The sequence below is a fragment of the Antechinus flavipes genome, chromosome 2 (assembly GCF_016432865.1).
Source record: "Antechinus flavipes isolate AdamAnt ecotype Samford, QLD, Australia chromosome 2, AdamAnt_v2, whole genome shotgun sequence".
Taxonomy (NCBI): domain Eukaryota; kingdom Metazoa; phylum Chordata; class Mammalia; order Dasyuromorphia; family Dasyuridae; genus Antechinus; species Antechinus flavipes.
Window position 1 is genome coordinate 263,677,017 of NC_067399.1, and position 10,815 is coordinate 263,687,831.

The following is a 10,815-nucleotide window of genomic DNA, read 5'->3' on the forward strand; positions in this document are numbered from 1 at the left end:
ATGAAAAAGATAGGTCTTTGTTTCATAAACACCCTTAGAAGCTTTGCAGTTCTGACCTGTCCATTTGTGATATATGTCCTATGATAGTTACCAGTCTGGCTACATTTCATAAGGTAGACAACAGATATTCTTCATTCACTTGTTTTTTTTTTTTTTTTGCCACGTTCATGGTTATCTTCTTCAGAAGGCTCTGCGATATTGTGGTACTTGATACACACTACATCTATGTACACAGATGTGCACCACATCTGACATTTAAATGTCAGATACAAACCAGAGCTTCTAGATGTGGATACCATTTATAGGAAAGCCCTCATGAATACACAGACATTTATTAAGTGCTTACTCTGTGCCAGGCACTATGGTAAGTACTGGGATACCAATAAAAAGCAAGACAATTCCTGCCCTCTAGAAACTTACATTTTAACATGGAAAGACAACTCTCTCACCCAGAGAGAGCCATGGAGTAGTAGCCAGGGAAGAGTTTGGGGAGGAGTCTAGGGAGTCCCAGGGATGGTGAGAGGAGACAGAGAGCTACTCCTTGGCGTGCACTCTCCCAGAATGGTTGTATCTGATTACTGTACCCAAAACCAGAGGGGTTAAGGGAAGTGGGAACATGGAACATGGGTGTGTTTGTACACAGTACCAGGGGGTCCAGGTCAGACTAGAGAAGGCTCACCAATCAAGAATGCAAGTTTTGAGCAGCTCTTTTTGTGGTGGCAAATAATTGGAAAGCGAATAGATGCCCATCAGTTGGGGAATGGCTGAATAAGTTATGGTATTTGAAAGTAATGGAATATTATTGTTCTATTAAGAATGATGAACAAACTGATTTTAAAAAGGCCTGGGAAGATTTACATGAACACGTGAAACAAGCAGAACCAGGAATATTATGTACACAGTATAGTAAATAACAGTGAGATCAACTATCAAAGACTTGGTCCTTCTTGGTGGTTCAGTGATCCAAGGCAATCCCAATAAACTTTGCATAGAAAAAGCCATCTGCATCCAAAGAGAGAACTATGAAGAATGAATGTAAATCAACAATGCTACCTTCATTTTTTTCTTTTTCTTTTGATTTTCCCATTTGTATTGATTTTTCTCTCCCAACATGATTCATAAAGAAATAGGATTTTTAAAAAAATTAATGTATATGTATAACCAGAACAATAAAGAAATTTTTAAAAATCTAGGTGAAAGTTATCTATGCATATGTTTTGAAAATAAAAAGCTTTAATAAAATTTTTTAAAAATATTGAAACACACAAAAAAGAAAATTTGAAAAAAAAATCCAGGACTTGAGGCTAGGAACAGGAATGAAGATGGCAAACATCCCTATTGAGCCTATGGCCTTGTAATTTTATGTGTTACCTGATATTAATGATCAGAAGGTCAGAAAACACAATTATTGTATAGTCATAGCTTTCAAATATGAATTTACTTCAGAGGTGGAAGGATGAAACAAAGAAATTCTCCTTTCCAAAGTGTTCTGCATTTGTATATCCATATGGAGGTCTGGGGATCCTGCTTCTGGAAATTCATGATGATTTGGAATGAAGGGCCTTGTCCTTCACTTCAGAGCACAAGAAGATAATTTATTTAGTCATTTATGATGAAATTTTAGCTATACCGTAGGACCCTTTCTACTACATGGTGAAAAAAAGGCCTTTTGGTTGATTGCTGAGACACAACTAAGTATGGATCCAAAAATTATTAACCAGCCATTTCAAGCTCTATTTGCCTAGTGGTGGTGAAGGCAGTTAACTGATATTAACTTATAGTGCTTGTGTATGAGAGGCAGAGACAGAGAGACATAGAGAGGATGCCTATCAATTGGCAAATGGCTGAATAAATTATGGAATATTATTGTTCTGTAAGAAATGACCAGCAGGATGATTTCAGAGAGGCTTGGAGAGACTTACACGAACTGATGTGAAGTGAAATGAGAAGAACCAGGAGATCATTTATGACAACAACAAGACGATATGATGATCAATTCTGATGGACATGGCTCTCTTCAACACTGAGATGATTCAAACCAGTTCCACTTGTTCAGTGATGGAGAGAACCATCTACACCCAGAGAGAGGACTGTGGGAACCGTGGGAACTGAGTATGGACCACAACATAACATTCTCACTCTCTCTTGCTATTGTTTCCTTGCATTTATGTTTTCCTTTTCAGATTTTTTTTTTCTTTCTAGATCCTATTTTTCTTGTGCAACAAGGTAATTGCATAAATATGTATACATATATTGGATTTAACATATAGTTTAACATATCTAACATTGTATTGGACTATCTGCCATCTAGGGGTGTGGGGAAGGGGAAGGAGGAGATAATTTGGAACAGAAGTGTTTACCAAGGTCAATATTGAAAAATTACCTATGTGTATGTTTTGTAAATAAAAAGCTTTAATAAAAGAAAAAAAAAAGAAGCAATGTCCTACACACAACAAGGGAGCACATCCAGAAGCTGTGTAATGTTCTGAAGTGATGTTTTTGGGCCAAATGGTTTGTTGCAATCTCTTTAAATCTGATCCCATTCTCACAGGGACCAAGTTGGTAGAGGACAGACTGTACTCCCCAGTTCAGCATGTGTTTTTGTGTGTGGCATATTTCTCTCAGTAAATATTCCTTTGTAAAAATCTAATTGGTGTTCTAATTGGTTAAATGACATTAGGACATTAATTACTGAATTAGTCAATTATGTAGGGGAAATACTAACTGTAATTGGCAAGTGCTTCTGGGAAGAAAACTGTAGAATAGATCACAATAGAAAGACAGAGGATGATACAGCTAGCTGCTATTTGGGACAAATATAGCTACGGATATAAGTTCAGAATCTCTAAGTGCTACATATTTATAGAAATGAATTATTGAGAAGTCTTCATGCTTGTGAGGGAGCTGGTATTAGAATCAGTTATCCTATCACCCATCCCACAGCTTGTTCTGTTAAAATTATTCTGTTTTCATTATGAATAAATTATATAAAGAGTTAGGATGACCTGGATTCAAGTGCTGATTCTGACACATTGTCTATGTGACACAGGACAAACCATTTTAATGTCCTGAGACAACTCTCTAAGAAGAAAACTTGCACAGCAGATGTTAGTCTGCATAAAGAGAGGAAGTTTCCTCATGGGGAGTTCCAAATATCAATAAAGTAACAAGTTAGGACCAAAACAAAATGAAACAAGGTTATCACTTATTTGAAAAGTCATAAAATCTCAGAGTTCAAAGAGATCTTAAAAGTCATCTAACTTCTAACTTTTAAATTGTGCTTCATGACCTCGTATGGGATCTTCTAAGTGAATGTGTGGGTTATGAGATTATGATTTATTATCAGTAAATGTTTGAATTGTATACTTATTTTATATCCTTTATCATGTAAAAATTTCTTGGACAAAAAGGGGTTGCAAGTGGAGCAAGAAGTCCTGATCTAACTCATATTCCCTTTGTAATTTCCCTAAGAAGTAGTTGTGCAGCTTTTTCTTGATAACTCCCAGTGAACAGGAACTCACAATCTCCAGAGGCTGTCAATTCTACTTTTGGACAGTTCTTAGAAAGTTTTCCTCATGCTTAATGGAACTCTGTCTCTGAAATTTCCATTTGTTTCTGCAAATTCTCCCTCTCTGAGGTTGAATAGAACATATCTCATCCTTCTCCAACTTGATGAAAACCTTCAAAAATTTTAATACAATGATCCCATGTTTCTGTTCTTAGTCTTCTTTTCTTTAAACTAAATCTTGCTAGTTCTTTCAATGACATTTTTAGAGACCCTCTACCATCATGGATTCACATTTCTTGTCAGATTCTAACTTGTTACTGTCCTTCTTAAAATAAAGCACCTAGAATTGTACACAACAATTTAGGCATAGATGCAAGATAGCAAGAATATATCCTTCTTTGTTCTGAATATGATGGTTGTATTGAGCATTTGCATTAGCAAAACATCCAATATCCATTGGGAGTACGGTGTCTCCAAAATACCCGCGGAGAGGGCGCATGTGTAGGGAGCACATACAGCCAAAGCTGCTCCGAGCCCTACATTGCCAGACACAGCTGTCCTTTCTCCTTCTCCATTAGGCCCTCACAAAGCTGGCTTTTCTGGGCCAGTTCCTCCAGAGGTCTGGCGTCTCTGCCAGAGGGCTGCTTTGCAGCTGAGCCTAAATGCCAGAGGTTCTGCAGCTTCTCGGGAGGCCCCCTGATGCTGGTAGGGCCCGTTCCTCTGGCTCTGGCAGCCGCTGCTGAGCTTGGGGAGCCGCTCTCCTGGCTAGCAGACCCCTCTGTAGCTGCAGGCTCTCTGCTGAACTGTTTAAGCCACCAGTTTCTTGGCCTTCCTCTAGAATGGGCAGCTGTCACCTCCTTCCCCCTTTAGCCACTGTCTGATTGGATGATACAGCTTCTGAGTTCTGCTGTAGTGAGCAGAGGCCTTTCAGCTGGGGAAATGCCTTCCAGCTTGGGAGCAGTGGAAGCTTCGGAGCTGAAGCTCTGATGCTGCCCCCTCCAGACGGGAAAGGGGAGCTTTAAGTCTTGCAGACATCACTTCCTGGTCCTGCTCACAACCTTAGGTGATGAATTTGGTCTTATTCACCCACTAACCAACTTGGGGTAACAAGTCCACGAGCGGCAATTTGTCCCCTCCTGGCACATTCAATGCCATGCTGATCTTTTTGGATGTAGCTGAGGAAAGCCAGCCTTTCCACCCTTTCCAGGATGGGGAATGTCGGTTTGATTTCCACAAGTTTTTTCTTATTGCCTTTCCATATCTGTCTTTCTAGCCTCTGCAAATCTTCAGCTTTTGCTGAAGTCTCAGTGGGGCCCCCACCCTTACATTGATGTTGCATTAGTTGTAATACCCACTAGAGTATAAGCTCTTGATAGCAGGAACTGTCTTACTTGTCCCTCTCAGAATCCAGCAAACATAGTCCATGGATTTATGAATCATTTGTATTAGGAAGTATCTTGGAGATTATATAAAGCTCAGAAGTTACAGCCCGTTAGGGGTAGCTAGGTGGCACAGTGGATAGAGCACCAGATAGAGGACCTGAGTTTGAATGTAGCCTCAGACACTTAACACTTCCTGGCTGTATGACCCTGGGAAAGTCACAACCCCAATTGCCTCAGCAAAAAAAAAAAAAAAAAAAAAAGTTACAGGCCTTTCCTGAAGTCACCCAGCTGCTTGGTGACAGAGGAGGCAGTGTTGAGTGTTGAGTGCTAAGTGGATGAAAGATAAAGTGCTACACAAAATAGCTATAAAGTAAATATGTCAAAGCTCCCAATGATGAGGGAGGGGTGATGTGGCAAAATGAAAAGAATGGACTTAGAGCCAAGAAGACCTGGCTGGGTTTGACCACTGCTTCTGATATATTCCAGCTGTGTGAGTAAGTCACTTCCTTAACCTCCGAGTCTTTTTGTCATGTTGAGGTTGTGGAGATAAACTGAACACTACAAGAATATAGTTAGTTAGGTGACACAATGTAGAGTGCTGGATCTGGAGTCAAAAAGATCTGAGTTTGAATCCTGTTTTAGACTCTTATTACAGTTAACCTTAAGCAAGTTCCTTGCCTCAGTTTCCTCATTTGTAAAATGGGTATTCTGATAACATGTACCTTCCAAAGTTGTGAGGATCAAATGAAATAGTATATTATATTTACAGACTTAAAACATGTAACATACAAAACCAATTTACCATTATTTATGTTAACTAGTGCAATGCAATTACTAATTAGATTTATACTTCTCAATGCCACTAATCAAACTTTATTAATCAAATTCATGCAAACATCAGTTCATATTTTTTATTAATCAATACAAATATTAAGCCCACTAGGAACAAACTGCCAACCGATTCTCCTAGAATTAACCAGTAAGCATACTGGTTAATAACATACTGTCTCATACTGGTCAATAACAAGTTTCCCTCTTCTCCTGGTCAGAAGCCAGGTTTTTTTCTCTCTGAGGTGGCCTTGAAAGTTAGCATATATGTCAGTCAATCAGCATTGCACCCAAGGGAACACTTAATATGCAATTAGTGAATGAGGTGGCAGGAGGTACTGGTGTTTAAGAATAGAGGAATGCAAGAAGTAGCCTTGGTTGAGACCCAAAGATAAGCTGGAGGCTGAGGGTCTCTAATGGGTTTCTCATAGTGATAGCTATGCAGGAGTTAGTTACAACCAAATTCAGATCGATGTAAATCAATGATCTAATTTATTTACTAATTAATTTGATTGATGCTTAATGACATTAAGTAATGTGAATTGTTTACCAAATTTTTCCATTGGTTCCACATGAATACAAACATATGATTTACTAACATAAACCATACACATGCTTATCTTAATATTGAAAAACAAACACTAAAACACTTCACAAAATGGTGGCCAAAAAGATGGAGTTGCCAGGGCAACGTTTCTCATTTCAAAAGGGCTATGTAAATGCAAGATTATATAGGGCTTTCAAAGTGCTTTTACTTACAAGAGCTATGTGACGTAGAGATTGCAAGTAGTATTATATTAATTCTATAAATGAGGAAACTCATTTCATTCAGAGAAATTGTGACTTACTCAACATCACAAAATCAGTTCATATCAAAGTCAAGAATTGAATCTAGATCTCTCCTAACCCCCTAATTTAACCCTAAGAAATTAGAGCATTGGGGCTTGGAATCCATAAAACTAAATCTTCCTGTATTCAAATCTTGCCCAAGACACTATCAAGTTACTTTTTTTTTCTTAATAGTATTTTATTTTTTCAAGTATATGTAAATTTTTAATTTTTATTTTTTATAATAGCTTTTTATTTTCAAAATATGTACAAAGATAGTTTTTAACATTCATCCCTGCAAAACCTTGTGTTTCAAATTTTTCTCCCTCTTTTTTCTCCACCCCCTTTCTCTAGACAGCAAGCAATCCAATATGGGTTAAATATGTGCAATTCTTCTAAACATATTTCCACATTATCATGCTGAACAAGAAAAATCAGATCGAAAGAAAAAAAAGCAAGCAAACAACAATAATAACAACAAAGCTGAAATTACTATGTTGTAATCCACATTCAATCTCCATAGTCCTCTCCCTGGATGCAGATGGCTCTCTCCATCACAAGTCCATTAGGATTGGCCTGAATCACTCATTGTTGAAAAGAGCCAAATCTATCACAATTGATCATCACCTAATCTTGTTGCTCTGAACAATGTTCTCTTGGTTTTGCTCACTTCACTTAGCATCAGTTCATGTAAGTCTCTCCAGGCCTTTCTGAAATCATCCTGCTGATTGTTTCTTACAGAACAATAATATTCCATTACATTCATAGACCATAGCTTATTCAGCCATTCTCCAACTGACAGGCATCCACTCAGTTTCCAGTTTCTTGCCACTACAAAAAGGTCTGCCACAAACATTTTTGCACATGTGGGTCCCTTTCCTTCCTTTAAGATCTCTTTGGGATATAGGCCCAGTAGAAGCACTACTTCTTCTGGGGTCAAAAAGTATGCACAATTTGATAGCCCTTTGGGCATAGTTCCAATTACTCTCCAGAATGGTTGGATTAGTTCACAATTCCACCAACAATGTATTAGTGTCCCAGTTTTACCAAATCCCCTCCAACATTTATCATTATCTTTTCTTGTCATCTTAGTCATAATTTGAGGGTTATGTAGTGGTACCTCAGAGTTGTCTCGCTTTGCATATCTCTAATTAATAGTGATTTAGAGCATTTTTCATCAATATTTATTTTTGTAAGATTTTGTTCCAAATGTTTTCTCCTTCCCTCCCTTTCCCAGTCCCTAGCTATCTGATGTTATACATATACAATCCTTTTAAACATATTTCCATATTTGTCATGTTGTGCAAGAAAAATCAGACCAAAAGGGAAAAAACTACAGGTAAGAAGTCAAACAAATAACGAAAAAGGTGAAAATACTGTGTGGGGCAAGTAATGTGGTTTCTCAGAAATTATCTGCTAAAGTATGTGAAACCTTAAGTCTCAGTTTTGATTTCCTAGAAATCATGTGATTTTGAAGAAACAAAACTTTTTGTATAGTTATTTCATTTCTAGTTGGCCCATTATCACTCTACCGGCCATATAAGGGAAAAGTAACCCCAAGAACCAATCAAGAGTAAAAGCTTTGCATAAGGGGGGTTTCTTTGGGAGGGGTTGGGTAATTTGCTTATTAAACAAGCTCCAGCTTCTATAAATCAGCCTCCTTGTTGTGGACTTCCCAGGAGTGGGGACTGCCAGCTTCTCCTGAGATTCTAATAAAACTTCCTACCTTCACTTTGAGAGGTCTCCTAGTAGTCAATTTTGGGTTAGGGTCCCCGTACCCCACACAACACTATGCTTCAATCCACATTCAGTCTCCACAGTTCTCTCTGGCATTTTCTATCCCATTCATTGAAATTGTCTTGGATCATCAAATTGCTGAGAAGAGCCAAGTCTATTATAGTTGATTGCTACATAATCTTTAGGAAAGTTACTTAACCCTTTTTGTCTCAGTTTCTCATTTGTAAAACGAGCTGGAAAAAGGCAAAGGCAAATCATTCTAGTACCTTTGCCAAGAAAGTGACCCAACAATTCTTTTAATCTCAAATATGGTTTTCTTTTTACTAAATCTTTGTACTCCCATCTCCCTTTCCAAATTCTGCTCTCTCTGAATATAATCTTAGCAATAACCTTTGCCCTTCTACTTTTCACTGCTCTTCAACATAAATTGTTCCTCTTGTCCCAAAAATCAGAGGTCTTGTAAAGATCAACATTCCCTCTAAACTGTGTACTTAGAATTTGCAAAATCTTAAACAATCTATACCTTCCTTGCCTTGCATAGGTAAGCTAGGCTATCGAATTTAACCTATGTTCCTGGATATTTATCAAATAATCACTTCCTACAGCAAGTGAGGAAGGTAAAGTAAAGGGAATTTCTGTAGTATGACCTAGGAATATTTGAAGGATAAAAGAGAAGTTTGTCCTTTGCTCCTTGGACTTTTTCCTTCTTCAAAACTTCTTTTCATTGTTCTCAGGAAGTGTTTGGATTTACTTAACTCCATGCAAATACACATACAAATGACTCTCCCACTAGTAATAGACATTTTCTTTTCTTTAATAAAATTTTATTGGTCTTTTTTTTTTTTTTTAATAACAATGTATCCATCCTAATGCTACCAGAGTCATCCTTTTTGTAACAAAAACAAAAAAGAGGAAACAAAATAAGTTCAGCAAAAGCAACTAAAGTGTTAGAAAATTCTGACATATGTAATATTCCATACCCACAGTCCCTCCACCTAGGCAAAGAACTGAGAGGTAAGGAAATGCCTTCTCACATTTCATCTTTCACTAAGTTTGAAATGGGCCAGAACTCTGTACTTGAAACAAGAATTCTTACAAGGTGTTAACTAAGTGAAATCCATAAGACCGTGGTTATCTAGTTTAGCATGGTGATTAATAGTTCTCTTAAGTTCAGTATGACTGATTTAATCTTATAACAACATTATTACAAATACAACAAATTATGGTTACAACATCCCTAGTGATACAATGATTGGTTTATATTCAGTATCCTGCATTTATATGCATATTTATACTGGGACAAACTCAGCCAAAAACAGACTCGGAAGAGCTCGGAGTCAGACTCCGAGAAGACAGAGGACTGGAGCCAAAGAGAGATAATCATTCCATCTCCTACCTTGGTGCTGGCTGGAGGTTGAAGAAAGCAGAGGCAAAGGACAACAGCAAGAGCTCTTGGAACCAAGCAGAAATATAGACCTCTAAGAAAGCTAACTGGGCTTGGAAAGGGATAAGAAATAAATGTTTGAACTTTTAGCACCTGGCTGCATTTGGGTGATTATTACTTTTAACTGAAACTAAAGCTGCCTCCAGAAAACCTCCCCAAGAAACCTGCTCCCAGAGAGAACCTTTATATTATTTTAAAGAAGAGAAGAACGCCGCCACAGTTCATAACCTGGAGTTCCAAGTCAGTCAGTAAACAGTAATAATATTTATATAGATAGGTGCTTTACATTTTATTTGATCCTCATACAGTTGAGAAAACTGAGATATAAACCAAAGAATCTCTTTCAAACGGTTAATCAGGAGAGAGAAGGCACTAGCATTAAGGGAGGACTTCTTGTAGAAGATGGGATTTTAGATGGATTTGAATGAAATCAGGGAAGCTGGGAGGTAGAGAAGGGGGTGTGGGAGCTGGGGAATCTTTTAGGAATCTGGAACAGCAGGCAAAAATGTTCATTCAGAGCTGACTCGTGGAGAAGCCAATGTCACTCTTCTGCTGAGAATCAGAGAACTAGGGTATAAGAAGAGTCTAATGAAAGAGGCCTTGAACTTAAAAAACAAAAAAACCTAAGACATTGATGACCATTATTTCAATATAATTGATTACCTCTGTAATCCTGGATTTTATTCTATGCACTGGGTACAGATTATTCTAGACTTTTCTATTTCCGGAAATAAATCGCTCCGTGAACTTTATAGGGTTGTGTGTACGTAAACTGAGCTATGTGGTGAGAGCAAGGAGGCCTGCACTGGAGAAGTCAACTGCCCTAGTCCTAGCCCCAAATAGTGTGACCTCCGAGGCTCCAAGACACCAATGCTACTTAATGTTTGAATAATTAACTCCTGCCATTCCCGAGGCACCGGATCGCAAAAACGATCTCTGCTCCAGCCAACCTCTCTTTTCATCTGCAGACCCTCCCGCACCATGTGATTCACTCCCACCGAACATCTTCCGGTGTGATGGGGAAAGGACAGAAAAGAGCTACTTATCCCTTTACTCCACTTCTACTTCCGCCAGATTAATCCCTGGTA

General features: G+C 38.1%; 1 long non-coding RNA gene across 1 annotated transcript; it reads right to left on the minus strand.

The window, feature by feature from the left end:
• Positions 1-8,473: 8,473 nt before the first annotated feature.
• LOC127549185 (uncharacterized) lies at positions 8,474-10,762 on the minus strand. Its single transcript, XR_007950533.1, has 2 exons — positions 10,391-10,762; positions 8,474-10,294 (listed from the first exon to the last, which is right to left on the minus strand). It is a non-coding gene; the product is annotated as an uncharacterized LOC127549185 (long non-coding RNA).
• Positions 10,763-10,815: the final 53 nt, after the last annotated feature.